Below are 21,815 nucleotides of genomic sequence, written 5' to 3'. Positions count from 1 at the left end.
TTGCTCGCATGGTTGTCCTTCATCTAGTGTTCTGCTTATTCTATTCAGGATGACTCCAGTGAACAACTTGTAGACAACAGACAATAGGCAGATTGGGTGATAGTTGCCAATGTCATGGATGTCTTCCTTGTACAACAGAATGGTCCTGCCGGTTTTCCACTGGGACGGAACCTTGCATATGGACAGTTAGTGTGTGAAGAGCCAAGCCAGTACTGGTGGCAGATTATCCAGGTGTTTGGGTCTGACCTTGTCTGGACTGGCTGCTGTACGAGTCTTTACCAACGAAATGGCGTGTCGGATTTTGGAAGGGAGGACATTAGGAACGACATATCCACCTGCGGAATTTGTTATGTGGGCAGGTGGAAGTGACTATCAAAGAGATCTGAGTAGAAGTCGTGAATAATCCTCTCCATTGCCCTTCTTGCAGTCATCGGTCGTGTAGTTGGCGAAGGACAGGCGAGCATTGTGAATACTTTTCCCAGCTTCTGCCACATCAGCCAACACTGCTGCTCTTCTCTCTTTGAGGTCTTCCTTTATTGCTTCTCTGCACAGCTTTTCAAGCTTGGACATTAGCTGGCGATTGGAGTGTGGTGGTGGCTGGGTATTGGAGGCATTGGAGGTATCTAATCACATAAAATGCAAAACAACATTCATTGATACAAATGTTAAAAACAAGTAATTTGGGGTTTTGTTGCTTCGGTTAGAGTTCCTCAAGACTACATTGACTATTCATTGTGAATAATCTCTCATTTCCTAAACAAAAAAGAAGGCATTTCTCTTACATTGCATTCTTGGACTCTTTTAGAAAATAACAATTGTGACATTGTTGGGTTTTTGTTTGTAACTTTTATTCTAATGTATCACTACATGTTGCCTTTTAGGGCACAGTATTTTATCCTTACATACTCTCATGTTCTATTTCACTATCCACTGTATTTTCTGCTTATTTCCTATCAGAAAGAATTCCAGACACCTTTGACCTCCAAGTGTCTACCGTTTTTATTATACTATAGTAACCTATATCGATAGCACAGTGGATAGGGAGTTCACCTTGCATGTGGCTGACCTGGGTTCGATTCCTTCATCCCTCTCGGAGAGACTGGCAAGCTACCGAGAGTATCCCGTCTGCATGGCAGAGCCTGGCAAGCTACCCATGGCGTAATCAAGATGCCAAAAACAATAACAACAAGTCTTACAATGGAGACGTTACTGGTGCACGCTTGAGCAAATCAATGAACAAAGGGACAACAGTGCTACAGCTATAGTAACCTAACTGAAAGAAGTAAGTGACTGGGAGAAAAAGGAAGACGGTTTTTCTCTTTTGTATTTATTTCATTCATTTTCTCATATTCCTTTCCAGTGTTCCATTTCTTTGGTGCTTATGCAGTTGGGATTCTCACTTATTTCTGCCACTTAAGTATTGCAAGGTTTTCCAATTCTATTCAGAATTAAAGAGGTTCAATAATCTTTGCTACAGGTAAGTGATTGGGTTGGCAGTATCAATTGCTTGTTGTATGAAAGTTGAAAGAAGAGTCTATATGTGCATGTGCACATGTTCACGAGTCTATTCATCATACTGACATAGGAAACACAGATTCAAATACATTCACACACGCAGAGTGAGAGACAAAATTGGTGGCACTGAGGATCTTGCTGCTCATATTTTGATTTTATGAGTTTCTCTGGCATCCATTCTTCCTTTCCATCCAAACTAATTAGAGAAAGGCTGGTGTTGGTTGCAAAATCTCCTATGTGTTGGAACTGTCACTTTCACCAGGAATGTTGTGACTAGAGTATCTTCTATGTGTCAGTCAGACTGTGGGAGATAGAGATAAGGAAAATGAAGCCACAAAATAACACATTTTCAACAATTTGGGTTCACATGATCATAAAGTACACAATTTAACATTTATCACTTATATACACATTTTGCAACTCTTAATATAGCTATAATTGATATATCATGATGGATAATTTAACATAAAATATATCAGATGTATTTATCCCTATATCATTTATATAGAAATACAATTAAATAAATTCAAATTTATACTTGTTTGTGAAAATTTGAAGCCATGGTATTTATAAAATCCTTCTACCACTACCCACTCAAGTTCACCTTGCTTTAATTAAGTAGTTAATGTTTTTGTTCTTTATGTGAATACTAACTCTTCATTTCTAAAGACTTTATTGTTTTATATATTTATTATAAACATTATAGACTATATGAACATTATATGCATATGTATATTCCTATTAAGAGAAAACTAAGACATTCAGTATTCTTCTTATTTTGCAACATTTTCAAAGTGCTTCTTAATATGACTGTGGATGTTTAGACAGTGGATTTAATTTTCCCTCAACTGATTGAAAGTTCTCAGTAATTTGGTGATATATCTTGTTAATATTACATAAATAATATTTGTCTTTCTACCTGCCATTTCATAAATATTCTTATATTGTTTCATTATTTAATATTACATGAGCTTTTAAAATTTTATTTATTGTATTTTTGAAGAAATTCATTTTTTGGTTTCAGAGTAGCACATTGTATTTCCACCATATCATTTTCAGCAATTTCATATAATGGGCATGTTTTTTATTTGTACAGTTGTAAATCATAATCAAGCAGTCAGGATACTATAAGCAGCAAATATTTGCAAATGCAACATTAAATTGTAAACTTTCATATCACCACAAGTCACAGAAAACAAAATTAAAGACAAAAGAAATTTGCAAGTTGGAAAACATGCTAATTGAAGTCAGTTTCTTGGGTTTGCACATTTCAGTTTTTGTAGGGGAGGAGAGTTGGGTTTTGAGCTACACCCAGCTGCTCTCAAGGCTTAGTACCAGCTCTACTCTCAGATTGCTCGGGGTGGTGCTCTGGATACTACATGAGCACTGTGAATGCACACACCCGTGAGCAAACCCGCCTGTGAGTGCACACTCCCATGAGTAAACACTCCCGTTAGTGCACACACCTGTGAGTGCACAATCTCGTGAGTGCACACTCCCGTGAGCAAACAATCCTGTGAGTGCAGAATCCTGTGAGCAACACTCCCTTGAGCAAACACTCCCGTGAGTGCACACTCCCATGAGCAAACACCCGTGAGCAAACATTCCCGTGAGCAAATACTCATGTGAGTGCACACTCCCGTGAGTGCACACTCCCATGAGCGAACACTCCAGTGAGTGCACACTCCTGTGAGCAAACACTCCAGTGAGTGCACACACCCGTGAGCAAACACTCCCGTGAGTGCACACTCCCGTGAGTGGACATTCTTGTGAGTGCACACTCCCTTGAGCAAACACTCCAGTGAGTGCACACTCCCTCGAGCAAACACTTTCATGAGTGTAGACTCTCGTGAGCAAACATTTCCGTGAGTTCACACACCCTTGAGCAAACACTCCCGTGTGTGCACAATCCCGTGAGCAAACACTCCCGTGAGTGCACACTCCTGTGAGTGCACACTCTCTTGAGCAAACACTCCAGTGAGTGCATACTCAGTGAGCAAAAACTCCGGTGAGTGCACACTTCTGTGAGCAAACACTCCCGTGAGCACAGTCTCTTGAGTGCGCACTCCCGAGAACAAATACTACCGTGAGTACACACTCCTGTGAGCAAACACTCCCGTGAGTGTACACTCCCATGAGCGAACTCCTGTGAGTGCACACTCCCGTGAGCAAACTTCCGTGAGTGTACACTCCCGTGAGAAAACACTCCCGTGAATGCACACTGCTGTGAGTGCACACAACTGTGAGCGCACAATCCCGTGAGCAACACTCTGTGAGCAAACACACCCGAGAGTGCACACTCCCGTGAGTGCACATTCCATGAGCAAATACTCCCGTGAGTGCACAGTCCCGAGAGTAGACAATCCCGTGAGCAAACACTCCCATGAGACACACTCCTGTGAGTGCACACTCCCGTGAGTGCAAAATCCCATGAACAAATACTCCCATGAGTGCACAATCCCGTGAGCAAACACTCCCGTGAGCAAATATTCCCGTGAGCAAATACTTCCATGAGTACACAATCCCGTGAGCAAATACTCCCATGAGCAAATACTCCTGTGAGTGGACACTGCCGTGAGTGCACACTCCCGTGAGCAAACACTTCAGTGAGTGCACACTTCCATGAACAACACACCCGTGAGCGCACACTCCTGTGAGTACACACTCCCGTTAGCAAACACTCCCGTGAGTGCACACTCCCATGAACAAACACTTGGTGAGTGCACACTCCCGTGGGCAACACTTCCGTGAGAAAACACTCCCGTGAGTGCCCTATACTGTGAGCAAACACTTCCGTGAGTGCACACTCCCATGAGCAAACACTCTTGGGAGTGCAAACTCCTGTGAGTGGACACTCTCGTGAGTGCTCACTCTGGTGAGTGGACACTCCCGGGAGTGAACAATCTGGTGAGTGCACTCTTCCGTGAGTGCACACTTCCGTGAGTGGACACTCCTGTGAGTGCACACTCCAATGAGTTCACCGACCGGTGAGTGGACACTCCTGTGAGTGCACACTCTGCTGAGTCTTAACTCCCGTGAGTGCACACTCCTGTGAGTGCTCACTCCTGTGAGTGGACACTCCCGTGAGTGCACACTCCGGTGAGTGGGCACTCCCGTGAGTGCACACTCCCGTGAGTACTCACTCCCCTGAGTGCACACTACTGTGAGTAGAAACTCCCGTGAGTGCACACTCCCTTGAGCAAACACTCCTGTGAGTGCACACTTCCGTGAGTGCTCACTCCTGTGAGTGGACACTCCCGTGAGTGCACACTCCTGTGAGTGCTCATTCCCGTGAGTGCACACTACCGTGAGTGCACGATCCCGTGAGCAACATTCTGTGAGCAAACATTCACGTGAGTGCACACTCCTGTGAGCAACACTCCCGTGAGTGAACACTGCCGTGAGTGCACACTCCCGTGAGAAAACACTTCCGTGAGTGCACACTGCCGTGAGTGCACACTCCCGTGAGAAAACACTTCCGTGAGTGCACACTGCCGTGAGTGCACACTACCGTGAGTGCACAATCCCATGAGCAACATTCTGTGAGCAAACATTCACGTGACTGCACACTCCTGTGAGCAAATACTCCCGTGAGTGCACACTCTTGTGAGTGCACACTCCAATGAGCAAACACTCCCATGAGCAAATACTCCCGTGAGTGCACACTCCCATGAGTGCACAATCTCATGAGACACACTCCGTGAGCATACAGTCCCATGAGTGCACAATCCCGTGAGCAACACTCCCTTGAGTGTGCACACCCGTGAGTGCACACTCCCGTGAGCAAACACCCATGAGCAAACATTTCCATCAGCAAACACTCCCGTGAATACACACTCGTGAGCAAACACTCCCATGAGTGCACAATCCCGTGAGCAACACTCCCTTGAGCAAACACTCCCATGAGTGCACACTCCTGTGAGCAAACACCCGTGAGCAAACATTCCGTGAGCAAATACTCCCGTGAGTGCACACTCCCATGATCAAACACTCCCATGAGTACACACTCTCATCAGTGCACACTCCCTTGAGCAAACATTCCGGTGAGTGCACTCTCCCTTGAGCAAACACTCCAGTGAGTGCACATTCCCATGAGCACAGAGTCTCTTGAGTGAGCACTCCCGAGAAGAAATACTCCCATGAGTACACACTTCTGTGAGCAAACACTGCTGTGAGCAACACTCCGTGAGCAAACGTTCCCGTGAGTGCACACTCCCGTGAGCAAACACTCCCGTGAGTAACACTCCCGTGAGCAAACACTCCTGTGAGCGAACACTCCCGTGAGTGCACAATCTCGTGAGCAAACACTCCCGTGAGCAAACATTCCCTTGAGCAAATACTCCCGTGAGCGCACACTCCCGTGAGCAAGCACTCCCATGAGTGCACACTCCCGTGAGAAACACTCCCGTGAGCAAACACTCCCATGAGTGCACACTCCCATGAGCAACACTCCGGTGAGTGCACACGTTTGTGAGCAACACTTTTGTGATCAAACACTCCCGTGAGTGCACACTCCCATGAGCAAACACTTCCGTGAGTGCACAATCCCATGAGCAACACTCTGTGAGCAAACACTTCCATGAGCAAACACTCCCGTGAGTAAATACTCCTGTGATTTCACACTCCCGTGAGTAAACACTCCAGTGAGTGCACAATCCCGTGAGCAAACACTCTCGTGAGTGCACACTATCGTGAGCAAACTCTCCCGTGAGCAAACACTCCCGTGGGTGCATACTCCCGTGAGAGCACACTCCCGTAAGCAAATACTCCCTTGAGCAAATGCTCCCATAAGTACACACTCCCGTGCACAAACACTCCAATGAGTGCACAATCCTGTTTGTGCACACTAACATGTGCAAGCACTCCTGTGAGTACACACTTTCTTGAGTGCACACTCCCATGAGTGCACACTCCCATGAGCACACACTCTCGTGATTACACACTCCCATGAGCAAATACTCCCGTGAGCAAACACTCTCGTGAGTGCACACTCCTGTGAGTACACACTCCCATGAGTGCACATTCCCATGAGTGCACACTCCCTTGAGCAAACACTCCTGTGTGTACAAAAGGATTGTGTACATAGTACTTTTTGTACTAACTCTTCAGCTCAAATATTATTGTCTTTAAGAAAATTAGCCAATTTAATGGGTAACAAAAATACATACTCCCATTAGCAAACACTTCCATGAGTACAAACTACTGTGAGTACACACTCCCGTGAGCCAACACTCCCGTGAGTACACAGTCCTGTGAGTACACACTCTTGAGTGAATAACATCTAGATGATGGACAACACACTGATCAGGTGATAGTTGCCAATGTCGTGGATGTCTCCTTCCTTTTACAACAGGACGTTCCTACTGGTTTTCTATTGGGACGGAACCTTGCATTCAGACAGGTAGCATGGGAAGAGCTAGGCCAGTGTATTGACGAGTACTGGCAGCAGATTCTTCAGGTGTTCGGGTCTAACCTTGTCTGGACAGGGTGTTGTATGCGTCTTCACTAACAAAATGGTATGTTGGATTTCGGAAGGGAGAACACTGGGAATGACATATCCATCCTGCGGAATTTTGGTATGTGGGCAGGTGGACATGGCTATCGAAGAGATCCAAGTAGAAGTCGTGGATAACCTTTTCCATTGAAATCACCGACAATGATCTTGCAGGAGGTGTGGTCTTCTCTATAGAACTTCTCCAGCTCCATGTAGAACTTCTCAGTTTCTTCTTTGTCATAGTTGGATGTTGGTGCATTGACGATGAAGATAGAAACTGCTGGCAATGAGCCACATCTATTCAAATGTAAGCATCTGATTCGGGTTGTTAGGCATTCGAAAGAATCAATGCTCATGGCCAAGTTCGTGTTGACAAGGACACTTGACACCACCGATGCCTCAATAGTTGCATGTTCCATGGAACAGTTCTTATCCATGCAACCATGTGAGCAAGACAGGTTCCGAAAAGGATTCAGCACGATTGACCATATCCGCACAGTGACCAAGCTCATTGAGGTTTCTCAAGAGTTCAAGATACCGCTCTGTCTAATGTTCATTAATTTAAAGAAGGCCTTTGGTTCTATTAAGACTGAAGTGGTCATTGAAGCCCTAGCCAAACAGGGCATTCAAACTCAGTACATGAGGATCCTCTGTGAGCTGTACTACAGATTCACCACCAGGATCTCACCATTCTACAAGGAAGGGATCATTGATGTAAAGAGAGGGGTTTGGCAGGGTTATACCATTTCACCGAAACTCTTCAGTGCCACCCTTGAGAATGTAATGTGACAACTGGAATGAGAATAAATGGGAGTGAAGATAGACGGTCGGCAACTACACCATCTCCACTTCGCCGATGACATCATTCAAATAACACCAAACATTAGCCAAGTGGCACAAATGCTGGCCGGCTTCGACAGTGAGTGTGGAAAGGTCAGACTTCAGCTGAATGTCAGCAAAACAATGTTCATGAGAGATGAACAAGTTCCTGATGTTCCATTTGCTCTCAACAGAACAAACATCTCTGAATGCAGCAGTTATATGTACCTAGGTCAAGAACTCAATATAATGAACGACCTGGCACCTGGGCTGTGTAGGAGGAAGAAAGAAGTGTGGAACTCCTTCAAGAGCATTGAAGAGGTTGTTAAGAGGACAAAGAACCTCTGACTCTGGGCACATCATTTTGATTCCACAGTTCTTCATGCACTAACATACACCTCAGAGACCTCGGTCCTACAAGAACAGGATAAGAACGCTATTTGGGTATCCCAAAGAGAAATCAAAAGAGCTATGCTCGGAATGTCATGCTTCACTCAAGTGAGAGATGGAATCTGGAGTTCTCACCTCTGTCAATGATCGAGAATCAGGGATGCTGTCTCATGTCCCAAGGCATCGAAAATCAGATGGGCCGGACATGTAATGCGATTTGGAGACGACTGCTGGACTAGAGCTGTTACCGACTGGATTTCATGGGACGTCAAAAGAATGCCTGGTCGCCTATCTTAGAGATGATCAGACTTTATCAAGACCCTGAATGAACGGTTTGAGGCTCTTCATGTTCCTGGAGTGAGCAGGTGCCATTGGGCTACATTAGCACGCGACAGGGACGAATGGAGACGTTACTGGCACCTGCTTGAGCGAATCAGTGAGCAACGGGATGACAAGTGATACAAGTGATTGATAGCTGAGTTTTAGGCATATAATATTTCATCACTAATCCCACTACCAGTGTCAAATTCTCTCCACCAGCTTTCCCATATTTCCTTCCCACCCCAACCCTTAACCAATCCCCGCAACACAACTTGACAGGCAAATTACAAATTTCAGTGGTTCCAGCTTAGATCTTATGTTTTCAGTTTTGTTGAATCTGAGTTTTGGATGTATGGCTATACCATTCACTCGCCTGCACAGCAGAGCTTGGCAAGCTACCAGTGGCATATTTGATATACCAAAAACAGTAACAACAAGTCTCACTATGGAGACGTTACTGGTGCTCGCTCTAGCAAATCGATGAGCAATGGGATGACAGTGACAGTGACAGTGAGGTATCATAGGTTTTCAAGAGTATAAATAACCCATAACTGCCGCGTGCAGAGTAAGTGACTCATACAGTTTGGCCCCTGAACTCAATTTCTTACATAGAAAATACAACATGCAAATCAACAAGAAATCAACCCAGTTAAAAAGATCTCTTTTTTGGCAGGGAGGCCATACCTAGAGTTACTCAGGGATTACTCCTGGCATGTGATGCTAGGGCCAAACCCAGGTTAGACACATGCAAGGCAAGCACTCTACCTTTGTACTATCACTATTGATCCTATAAATATCTCTTGACAAATGATATAATATAGCAATTCACCTACATAACCCTACACACATCTGAATTTCCAGATAGAATAAAGTGATCCTTCCTCTAACAAAATGTAACCGTGTATCTACAAATCCAATGTGATCAAACAACTATCAAGGGAATAATTGGTTTTCAATGTTCACAATGGATGTTGCCATATCTAATATTTAAATTTTATTAGTATTATTGGCAGATTAAGTGCCCCACTGGGCTAAGAATCTTAATAGCCTTGGTGGCTAAACCTTATCTCTGTTGAGGCTGTTTGTAGTCTTGCTTTCATAAACCTATTGAGAAAACACTAAAGTTTTCTGAGCAAAATGCTTATAACATTCACAGCAACTTTCTTCTTCCCACCTAATGCTTCTGTGCAGTAGACACACACTCTTCCCTAAGTGGAGAGGTCAACAGTCTTCTTTCTAGAACACTCATTATCCTTTCAAAGCTGTCCTTTTCAAAATACCAAGTTTCTGGCCAAGCCATTTATTATTATAAATAAATCAGCACATATTTTTACTTCTGGTGATAAGTTCAAACAAAGTAGAGAAGCAAGTTAGGAGATTGAAATTCTGCCTCATATTTCTCTTTAAAATTATCTTTCACTGGCATTCTTAGTTGTTGCTCAAATGCCATGGCAGTTCCTCTCCTATTAGCGCAAAGTGCAGAATAATTAGTAAAACAAAAATAGCCAACATTTTACCCATATTCAATTCATCATAGATAACTTTTCTTGGAGCTCTATATTATATTAGAAGAATGGAACCAATTTAAGGATTATAAACAATATAATCAAACAACTTATATGAAGCTTTTAGTGTATTTCCCAAGATTACATTTTGTTTCTCTGAATTTCAATTTTTATTGTATTAGTTGAAAACAATCTATTTATTATAAAGAACTTGGATCACATTATCACTTAATAGTCTATGATCAGGGAATTTGTCTCTATCTGTGTTCAATAGGAAGAAGAAACTGTTAGGCAATAAATAATTATTTGCAGAAGGGAGCTAAAAAATATTCCTATACACAGAGTCTGTCTTGCGGTGATTTTCCTATTTGGTTGAGATAGAAATCTCATACTTCTCTCTTATTTTCAGTGATACTGTATTTTAAGCTTCCATCACTTTCCAATTTACCTAAATCAACTGCAACATAATTATAAGCAAGATGTTCAGAAGTCAGCTGGCTTATAATATGCAATATTTCATGAGACATACAAGAAGCTTACTTCTTTGGGGGACCTACTTCTTCCACCTGCAATAAGTGATATAGAGCCACAATGAAATACTGCTAAGTTATAAGCAAAGGATGAAACCATGTACAAAACTTTGTACATGGATGAAACTAGAGGATATAGTGCTGAGTGAAGTCAGTCAGAAGGATTGAAACAAATACAGAATAATCTCTCCCATTTGTGGAATACAAATAAATATAGTAAAGGAATAATAAGTACCCAATGGTAACAGACAAAGAGAGTCAGGCTACAAAACTGAGTCTGCCAAGGAGATGGGGTGAGAGAATGGAAGAGAACCTTGAGAAATTGATGGAAGAATGTAGACAATTTGGTGGTGATGAGGCATTGGAACATTGTATGCCCAAAACTCAAGTATTAATAGTGTTAGTTATAGGTTTGAATAAAAAATGGAAGGAGATAATGATATGAAAAGTAAATAAATAGATAAATAACAACTTGATTAGAGTATAATATGTTCCTTTCTACATTTTAATTTCTGCTTCTCTCTCAATTTCAGATTCTAGACATATATTCAAAATATTGAACTAGGTATAGACTATCTCAACAGGTCACCGAATGACTAAAAAAGAAAAAAAAATGCCCAACAGATTTAGCACTTTTCTGAAATGTTGGGATCATAAGACTAGAGAGAATGATGTTATTAAACTTCTTTTAGAAAATGAAAATGGGAATAGTAGAGGTATAAGAGGTAATCGATATTGGACAATGCTATGACCTAGGATTGAATTATTGAATCAACAAAAAAATAATGGAAAGAAAATTTATAAATATTTTGATATAATTGTAAGCCTTTTATTTTCATTACAGGTGGGAGTTGTAGTACAGCCAGTAAAATTAAGAAAGCAAAAGGAATTGGCACATCATTAACATATTTTTGGATCAATTGTAAAGTTTGATTATGTGTGTTTAGACTAGCACACAATTTTGGTATGTAATAAGAAGACTATTGACATGAGCTTCAAGATTCCTAATATTGAAAGTTAAAAGAAGAGTTATGGCTACCAAGAAACTGTGAGAAATATTGACATGAACTTCAAGCTTCCTAATATTGAAAGTTAATAAAGTTAGGAGTAAAGATGGAAAGGAATACTCACTTGTTCTGTATTTGTAATATTGATGTTAGATTTTTCTTTCACTATTCATTATATGAATCTCTCTATATGACAGGGACTTATCTCCTGTGTAAGATGAAAGTTATAATGGGTGATACCCAGTTATAATCACCACACTTCCAGTGTCATTAACAAAGACTGTAGAAGCTTAAACATGTATTACTTTAAGAAGCTATTTTTTTTCTTTTGGGGTCACATCTGGCGATGCACAGGGGTTACTCATGGCTCTGCACTCAGGAATCACCCCTGGCGGTGCTCAGGGGACCATATAGGATGCTGGGAACCCGGATTGACCCCGTGCAAGGCAAACGGCTTACCCTCTGTGCTATCGCTCCAGCCCCTAAGAAGCTATTTTCTTAAATATAAAATGTTGGTGACATCTGCTTCACAAGGCCATCCTCAATACTCAAATAACATGATATGAAAACCTTGAGTTTCGGTTCTTGTGTATGAAAACTACTCATAAAATACTGACTTTTTCCTTGTTACACATTTTTAAAATAAGGAAGTTGAACTACAGATCTTTGAAGTCCTAAAGATAAAAGATAAAAGCTCTTTTACCCTAAAGTTGTTCAATTGGGTTTCCCGATATAATTCTAAATTGAATCATGCTTGAAGTCATTTCATGACTGCTGGCCTATTTTATTATGATTTTTCTCTCTCATTGCATCCAAAATCATTCATCCCTGTGGTAGCAATTTCAGCACTGTGGTCAGTAGAGAGGACTGTCAGATTTCTTTTTGTCTTAATCCTTAATTTAACTATTAATGTTAAAGGCTTTCTTTTGCAATTAAGATCAGTGAACTAGAATTCATTTGCTTAGGATTGCTGTTACATAGCACTCTCCATGATAATTGGTATACCTTGTTTCTGTGCTAACATGGAAGCCATTAGACACAAATGGTTCTACCATAAGTAAAATGGGATGAGAAAATATCAACATTTCATTTTAATTAAATTTAAAATATGGTTAGTGGACAGAATAGTTTTAAAGTTTGCATAACAGTTGCTCTCTTCTGCCTTCTGTTTGCTAGAGAGTAATAGTACACCCAATTCCAAAGTTGAGTTTCACCTGGTTTTGGTGCTTTTTAATGCTCTATACCTAGAAAAGTTTTGAACACACATACTAATTTCGAATTTTATTATTCATTTTGCACTAACTTTGACCTCTCTTAAGGTAATGACTTTGGCATTTCCAAATCCTATCATCATCTCTCTACCTTTAACTTACTCAAACTCTCAGCAGAATTCTACGTTGACCATTCTACAATAACTAAAATATATTTATCTCCTTGACGATGGGAAATGATACTCTTCTGATTCTTCTCTACATTCACATCTCTAATTCTTTGCTCTAGTTTTCTCCAACACAATATCTAAACTAATAACAGAAGTTCTTCTATAATACTCCTTCCATTGGAGACTCCCTCTACCCACTTGTCTATATGACAGTGACCAAACACTCATATTCTGAAGTTTGCTCTATTATGGAAGCACAGATTCAAGACTCCTATACTTAATGCTTCCTCAACTTAATCACTTAAGTATAAAATATGTATCAAAATTTAACATATTTGATGGGGCTGGAGCGATAGCACAGCGGGTAGGGCGTTTGCCTTGCCCGTGGCCGACCCGGGTTCGATTCTCAGCATCCCATATGGTCCCCTGAGCAGTGCCAGGGGCAATTCCTGGGTGCAGAGCCAGGAGTAACCTCTGAGCATTGCTGGGTGTGACCCAAAAAGCAAAAAAAAAAAATTAACATATTTGAAACAGTACTCTTCATTCTTCCACAATTCTATTCTTGAACAGTCCATTCATCTATTCTGTTCTTTCCTATCTCAACAAATGGTTTCATCATCTTTCCAATTTCTGAAGCCAAATCGTTGGCATGCTTTACACAATCCCTCAGAAGCAATGCATTCATAATACCTCTTGATTCTACACTGAATAAGGTCTCATATTAATTTCCACTGCTAAGGAGTCCAATCTAAGTCATCATAATTTCTCTATTCACTGCACCATTTCCTGCTTGAACTATTGAGATAATTTTCTAAGGGTTCAGCTATTCCATGATTTCCGCATCTATATTGAAAAGAAACATTTCTCTTTCTCTGTAGCTATCCAGTTCCAGATTCCTCTTGCTCGTCTCTCACTCTCTCACTCCAGCACTCTCTTTTTCTTTTTATTCCATGATTACATCAACTTAAACTTTAAAACAGTTGTTCCTTTATTGAAATAATGTACCGTAATAATTGAGTGTTTCTTACATTTTTATTTTCAGACTAGGAAGAAAAGTAGACTTTGTCATTACCACTCAGAATTACTCATTCTTAGAAAAACCTTGGTTTCTCTCAGTCACGTATCTTGTTTATACTGCATTATATATAACATGACTTGCCTGAGAAGATTATCTTTTGTTTGTCTTGGGGCCACACATGGTAAGGACTTACTCATAGCTCTGTGAACAGGAATCACTCCTGGCATAGTTCATGGGACCATATGGACTGTTAGGGATTAAACCCAGATCATGTGCAAGACAAGCACCCTCCCTATATTACTATCTCTATAACCTCAAATCATTCCGTTTATTGAATATCTTTCTACTCCCATAATTATGACACTTAAAGACAACAAGAATTTTGTTTTTATGGAGCGATAGCACAGTGGGTAGGACGTTTGCCTTGCACATGGCGGACCCAAGTTCAATTCCTCCGTCCCTCTCGGAGAGCCCCGCACCCACCAAGAGTATCCTGCCCACATGACAGAGCCTGGTAAGCTCCCTGTGGCATATTCGATAGGCCAAAAACTGTAACAAGTCTCGCATGGAAATGTTACTGGTGCCCACTTGAGCAAATCGATTAATAGCGGGAGGACAGTGCTACAGTGCAGTGCATTTTTCATGTACTAAAACACTAATATAGTATCTGACACATCGTTGCTATTAAATAGCAAGTAAATAAGAAAATTAATGGATCATGAATGTGCAAGTCCTTTAGAAAATTTCAAAAATATTTTTTTATTATATTGATTAATTTAAAAATAAGGATTTAAATACTACTATTGTGCAAATTTTGAAAGTAAAGGTCAGATGTGACTTTTTACAAGGTCAAAATCTTGATTTGAGGAGGTACCTCTCCTTTCTCTAAATTAAGTGTTAATCTAGAATATATGGCATAAAATATGACAACGTGCACTTATTTGTTAAATGCATTAAGTACCGCAGAATAAAATAGTTGAGATATAACTTCTTATTGTTTTCATAGCACAATTGTTACCATAATGCGAGTTTCAACAATGATCACTTGAAGGACAAAATTCAAAAATCAAGAGTTGATAACAGAATAATTTTATTCAAGGGCTAGCAGCCTTAGAAGATAGTGAACTCATTCTCAAAACAACCATCTTGTCTGCATGGTCACAAGAAGTAATTCTAGGGGTCAGAGAAATATATTTCAGTGGTAAGGTACTTGCCTTGCACTAGGTTTACCTGGGTCCCAATTCCAGCACCACATATGGCTCCATGAGCCCTCTCTGCCCCCACAGAAGTTATCCCTGATCACAGAACCAGGAGTAAAAGAATACAACTAGGTGTGGCCTCAAAACAAGCAAGAATAGAAGTTCTATAGACAAAGATAACATGATAGTACATTTTTAAGAAGGGTAGTTTACATACTGCAGGGTGATTGATAAATTCACATAGGGCTGATCATCTGAGGCACACATCCAATGAATGTGACTGCTGAGGCGCTGAAATATAGTACAGTAGGTAAGGTGCTAAGTTTGCATGGACCCAATCATTGTTCAATCCCAGGTACCACTACTGTCTCCCAAGCTCTCCTGGAGTGATTCTTGAGCAGAGTCTTGAGTAAGCCCTGAGCACAGCTGGGAGCAGTCCAAACATTTTCAAAACAAAACAAAACAATGTGACTTTCAATAAATATTTTTGAATACAGCTTTTACCTTCTTAGCTTTTAGGAAAAAAAATAAAGGAACATTCTCAATATTTTCAGCCATTCCTAACCAGATAGGTTTTCTATCACTGAATCAACATATCCAGATTCAGAAACAACATCTTGATATTTATTTAAAAATACACTAATTGGAAGGATTTTCAAAGATAGAGCAAAGACTGTAGCAAATTAAAAAAAATGTCTTTAAATATCCACATGAAAACCAACTTCACAATTACATCACAAACCAAAAAAATAAACCATCAACAACATAGATCATAGACTAGAAAGTTGCAGAAACGTCTGGCAAAAAGAAGAGAGGAGGGGCCAGAGTGATTGTACAGTGGGTGGGGCTTTTGCCTTGCATGAGGCCGATGAGGGTTCAATCCTTGGCATCCCATATGGTCCCCCAAGAACAGCCAGGAGTAATTCCTGAGGTAGAGCCAGGAATAATACCCGTGCATTTCTGGGTGTGACCAAAAAGAGGAGAAGGAGGAGGAAGAGGAGGAGGAGGAGGAGGAGGAAGAGGAGGAGGAGGAGGAGGAGGAGGAGGAGGAGGAGAAGGAGGAGGAGAAGGAGAAGGAGAAGGAGGAGGAGAAGGAGAAGGAGAAGGAGAAGGAGAAGGAGAAGGAGAAGAAGAAGGAGAAGGAGAAGGAGAAGAAGGAGAAGGAGAAGGAGGAGGAGGAGGAGGAGGAGGAGGAGGAGGAGGAGGAGGAGGAGGAGGAGGAGGAGGAGGAGGAGGAGGAGGAGGAGGAGGAGGAGGAGGAGGAGGAGGAGGAGGAGGAGGAGGAGGAGAAGGAGAAGGAGGAGGAGAAGGAGAAGGAGAAGAAGAAGAAGAAGAAGAAGAAGAAGAAGAAGAAGAAGAAGAAGAAGAAGAAGAAGAAGAAGAAGAAGAAGAAGAAGAAGAAGAAGAAGAAGAAGAAGAAGAAGAAGAAGAAGAAGAAGAAGAGAATAACGCTAGGAGGAACAAAAAAAATTAAGTTCATTTAACATTGGTTCCTACCTTCCCAGTCATAAATATACAGTCTTCTGAAAAAGCTTATTACACTTATTTGCACTCACAGCTGAAAGAGGGGAACGTGCAGAGTTAGAATTCCAAATGACAGTGAGTGGTATAGTACACGAATGGATCAGGATAAGACAATACACAATTTTGTTAAAGCAGCAATGAGCGAAAAGGGGGTACAGGAGTCAGACTTCCCTAAAAGAAAGACAGGGACCAAGTTTCCCTTCATATTAGGACCAGACTTCCCTTTGAAAAATACCCTGAACTCTTAAATCAATCACTGAAAGACAACCTACCAACAACTACTGATCTGAGTCACATCAATATCTATATTGACAAAAGCTAACTGAAACTACGAGGTGTCTGAATGACCTGAAACTAGAACCTGAGAGTAATCAAGAGCTATTTGCTTTGAAATGCTGAGACGTATTTGAGAACAGTTGCTAAAGCTGAAAAGAGTTTTGTCTACTTCAGTAGTAAAATCTATAATAGTGCCTGGATGGGACTGTTGAGTTTGGCTACTAGGAAATTTTAAAGCTCAACCCTTTAGGTTAAGGCACTTGCCTTGAGTCCTGCCAACCGGATTTGATTTCTGACACCAGATCTAGTCCCCTGAGTACTGCCAAAAGTAACAACTCAGTACAGAGCCAGGAGTAAGCCCTGAATACTGGGTATTGTGTCCCAAACAAAAACTAAGTGCCTTAGGCACTGTAACTTCATCACAGGATCGCATATTAAGAATAAACTGCTGAGAGGATTTGGTGCTAAGCAGATTAGAAATAAGCAGGGAAAGATGAAAGAATTCTGGGCTAAGTGCAGGGGAGTAAAACGATGTTGGCAGGCAGATATATAGGCAGGTATAAACACCCCCCACCACCCACTCCCATGGCAATGGAATGTTGAAAAGTAATAAATCCATGCCCCACTCCCTACCCCTCCTCCTCTGGCTACAAAGAACCCACCTTGAGGACACAGGAAATGAGACCTGATAAGGACACAGGAACTAAGACCCAATAAGACATTCACTGGTGCCAGAGACTCAGAGAAGGCTGGGCCCCCTACTAAAAAAGCTCAATTAGGACCAAAGTTTTAGAAAAGGAATTACAATGAAGGCCAGCAACCACTCCCAACTCTAACCCCTTGGCAAACACCCTAACAATGGACTCTTATCTACTTAGAAACCCAATGTGGGGAAGTTTGGGAAAAACCCTATAAAAGCTACCTTGAGGGGCTGGATCAATAGCACAGCGGGTGGGGTGTTTGCCTTGCACTCTACCGGGTTCAATCCCATGTGGTCCCCGGAGCACCGCCAGGAGTTATTCCTGAGTGCATGAGCCAGGAGTAACCCCTGTGCATCGCCAGGTGTGACCCAAAAAAGAAAAATAAAGCCCCCTTGAACAAAGGAAGTGCTCATATATGCTGCCCAAACCTATGCACTGCTTGTGTCCACATAGCTGAGCACAAGTGATGTCCAAGCACATGTATCACCCGCATCTTCCCTCTTGAGATATGTACTGAGGCTCTCTCCATCTTGGGAGAAGCCCACATTCTTTCTTGAGTGTGTTTCCTTCCTTTCCCTCTCTCCTTCTCTCCTTCAAAAACTCCAAATAAAACCTATTTTGACTGCAATGCTAGTCTACTCCTGAAATTCTTTTCTGTAAGTAAGACAAAGACTTGTAAGCCCTGGTTAAGTGCTCGGACTGGCTTTCCTTTCCTGTAAAGAACAATTCCTCTCTCCAACCTGAGTCCACGGCTCCCCCCAAAATTAGGTGGTTTGGATCACCTAATAGAAGACCAAATGAATATCAGGTGTGGCTTGACGGCGGTACTTGAGGTCTGTGCCACATGGGGACTCATTGCAGTCTTTATCAATCCTAGCCTTCACAGCCAGTTCCAGGGTGGCAGAGATGGATTGGGAGAAAGTGACTGTCTTACTCCTCTCTGCCTCACATAAGCCATTAATGGGAACCCACAGCTTTAAAACTAATAAAGGAAAATGTCACAATTAGAAAGCAAATACATTGCAACCCAAATGAATTCCTGTATGCAAACACTTAGCATCAACATTTGCTGGTATCACAAAGGAGCAACAATCAAATATCATTTACTTCATGATGAAAAAAAATCACATCACTTCTATTCCACACGTCAGAGAGATTGAACATGAGACTTAGCAAACTCCTCGACCCAGATGCTAATTTGTCAGAGCACAAGTGCTGAAGAGTTGTTCCATGAATGTGCAAACAACAAAGTCTAGATTGTGGGAAATGTTAGAGGACAACAATCTAGATTGTTTTGCATGCTACATATACATACATATTAGAAAAGATAATAAAAGAGATGGAGGAGAACCTTATAGGTTACAAAGTAGGTTTAAAGGATCTTGCGTTGTAGATTAAACCATAAGGATATTACATTCAGTTGACAGAGCATGAAGAAGTGATTATTGCAAAAATTGAGTGAGTATACTTTTGGATACAGGGACTTAGCTGTGATAAGAATGGGGTGCATAAAGAGTCTACTCAGTTCATATTGCTGATCTAGTTTCCATTTAATGGATGTTTATATCTTAAGATAACTTTAAACAGAGCATTTCATTATATAATTTGTACACATACATGTTACAATAAAAATATTTTTAAACAAATATTTTTAAGCTAATCTATGCTTTAGATTTATCCCAAAATGGTGAAATAAGTTGGGAACAGAAGGATTATGGTGATTAGTTTCTTAGGTACTGTGAGAATTAAGGAGAACCCTGAGATTTAAAGCATTGCTATCCTCATTTATTGTTTCCTTTAGTTTTGGAGAAGAGGGAATCAGGCTCATACTGTATGACAAACATTATGAGAAGGTTCAGTGAGGTTCAGCCGGAAAAGGGCACTGGGGGGTAATCAGTGTACTCTTCCAAACCAAAGTCAGCAGGTATTCAAAAGACAGATGCCTGAAGGGGCTAATGGAGATGCTGAGTCACTATCTTGCTCCTCATTTGTATGCCAAGCTCTCTACCAAGGCCCAGAGGCAAGGAATACCCTGTGTCACACAAACATCAAACCATATCCTTTAGAAATGAAAAACCAGAACCTCTGTGAGTGTAATTATTTCTGTAAGATTCCAAGAGTCAGCATCTGTTTCCTCCCACAGAAACAGGTCACAGAGGAGAAAATTCTCTCAGAGAGCATAATTGCCTAATACTTAAGTGTTGGAAGAGGAAAAGGGATATTTCTGAGAAACCTATCTATAACTCATTGAGGGGAAAAATGCTGCATATAATCACTGGGCCAGTCAAAGTAGTATTGACCAGTCCTGTGAAATGATCGCACTTTAAACCAAGTTGTACTACATGTAGCTATTTATTTCTGTTCCTCTCAGTGAACTAACATCTCCCATGTGGACTACAAGAAGGAACCTCTTCATTGGGTCTCCCTGATTTTGATATTTCATTATACCTATTTTATATGCTGCAGTCTCTTATGTGAAAACTTTCAGTGATTTTTTCAGTCACTGCGAATTAAAAATATATATATTCATAATTGTGTTTCAGGCATATAATATTTCAACACTGATCCCTTCACCAGTATCCTTTTCCCTTCACCAAATCCCCTCACCCCCATTTGCTTCCTGTCCACTATTCTGCATCTATGAGAGACGCTTTTATCTTTATCTTTTAAAAATTAGCTTCTGCATTGTGATTTTGTGTACCACTGTAGCATGGTCCTCCCATTGTTCATCAATCTGCTGGATGAACTGTAGCGGGCACCAGTAACAGCTTCATTGTGAGACCTGTTGCTGCTGTTTTTGGCATATCAAATACGCCATGGGTAGCTTGCCAGGCTTTGCTGTGCGGGCGGGATACTCTCGGTGGCTTGTTGGGCTCTCCAAGAGGGACGGAAGAACGGAACCCAGGTTGGCTGAGTGCAAGGAAAACACTCTACCCATTGTGCTATCGCTCCAGCTGTGATTTTGTGATAAAAGAAAATAATCTGAATCCAATACTAAACAGAAAATATCCTGTTTTCCTGAATCCATGGAAAACTACTGCCATTGAAGCAAAACAGAATTTCAGTTCAGCAGGCAATCAATGAAATAATGAAATGCACATGTTGACAAACAATTAGGAAAGGAAAGTGAAGCCACTGTTGATATATCCCAGCAGCAAATAGGAGGTATTTACTAAAAAAAATTTTTTAAAAAAGGAAACCTGCTGCTTCAGAATTCTGTTCCTTAAAGTCAAAACGACTTCTGCAGTTACAACATCAGTTAGGTGCCACCACACCCTGACTACCACAGTATATCATTTCCTATATTTTGGGGGAATTTTTTGTTTGATTTGTTCTGTTTTGTTTGGGTGCCAGACCTGGTGATTCTCAAAGCTCACACCTGGCTCTGCACTCAGAAATTGCTCTTGATGGGGGTCTTCGGACCATATGGGGTGCTAGGGATCAACCCAGGTTGGCTGCATGTCCTGCCCACTGTATTATCACTCTGGTCCCTAGATTTTTCTATTTTTCCACTTTTCTTTCCTATATTTTTGCCCAACAGATAGTAAATTACGCATGATTACAAGTATTGTATTTGTGAAACAAAGTGCTTATATCTTTACAGACCCCCACATGGAAATGGGATGCAGAAAAATGCCAAATTTGTGAAAATATCCCTTTGAAAATCCCCTAGCAACCTGCTCATTTAGCTTTAGCTTTATGTTTTAGTAAATTATCTTACTTTTTCATGTTAACAACAGCGACACAAAAGAACATCATAAAAACTCTTGCATACCTTAGTTTTCGGAGAATTTTATTGTGTTCCATTGATCATTAAAAAATCAAGAAGTTCAATAACTTTTGTACATTGTTATTACAGCTAGAGCAATTCATTTGGGTGGCAAAGTATTTGTTTTCTAATTGTGACATTTTCCTTTATTAGTTGTAAAGTTTGTGGGTTCCCATGAGTGGCTTATGTGAGGCAGAGAGGAGTAAGACAGTCACTTTCTCCCAATCCACCTCTGCCACCCTGGACCTAGCTGTGAAGGCTAGGATTGATAAAGACTGCAATGAGTCCCACGTGGCACAGACCTCAAGTACTGCCGTCAAGCCACACCTGATATTCATTTGGTCTTCTATTAGGTGATCCAAACCA

The sequence above is a fragment of the Sorex araneus genome, chromosome X (genome assembly GCF_027595985.1).
Source record: "Sorex araneus isolate mSorAra2 chromosome X, mSorAra2.pri, whole genome shotgun sequence".
Taxonomy (NCBI): Eukaryota; Metazoa; Chordata; class Mammalia; order Eulipotyphla; family Soricidae; genus Sorex; species Sorex araneus.
The sequence above is the reverse complement of the archived record's forward strand: the minus strand, read 5'-3'. Positions refer to the sequence as shown.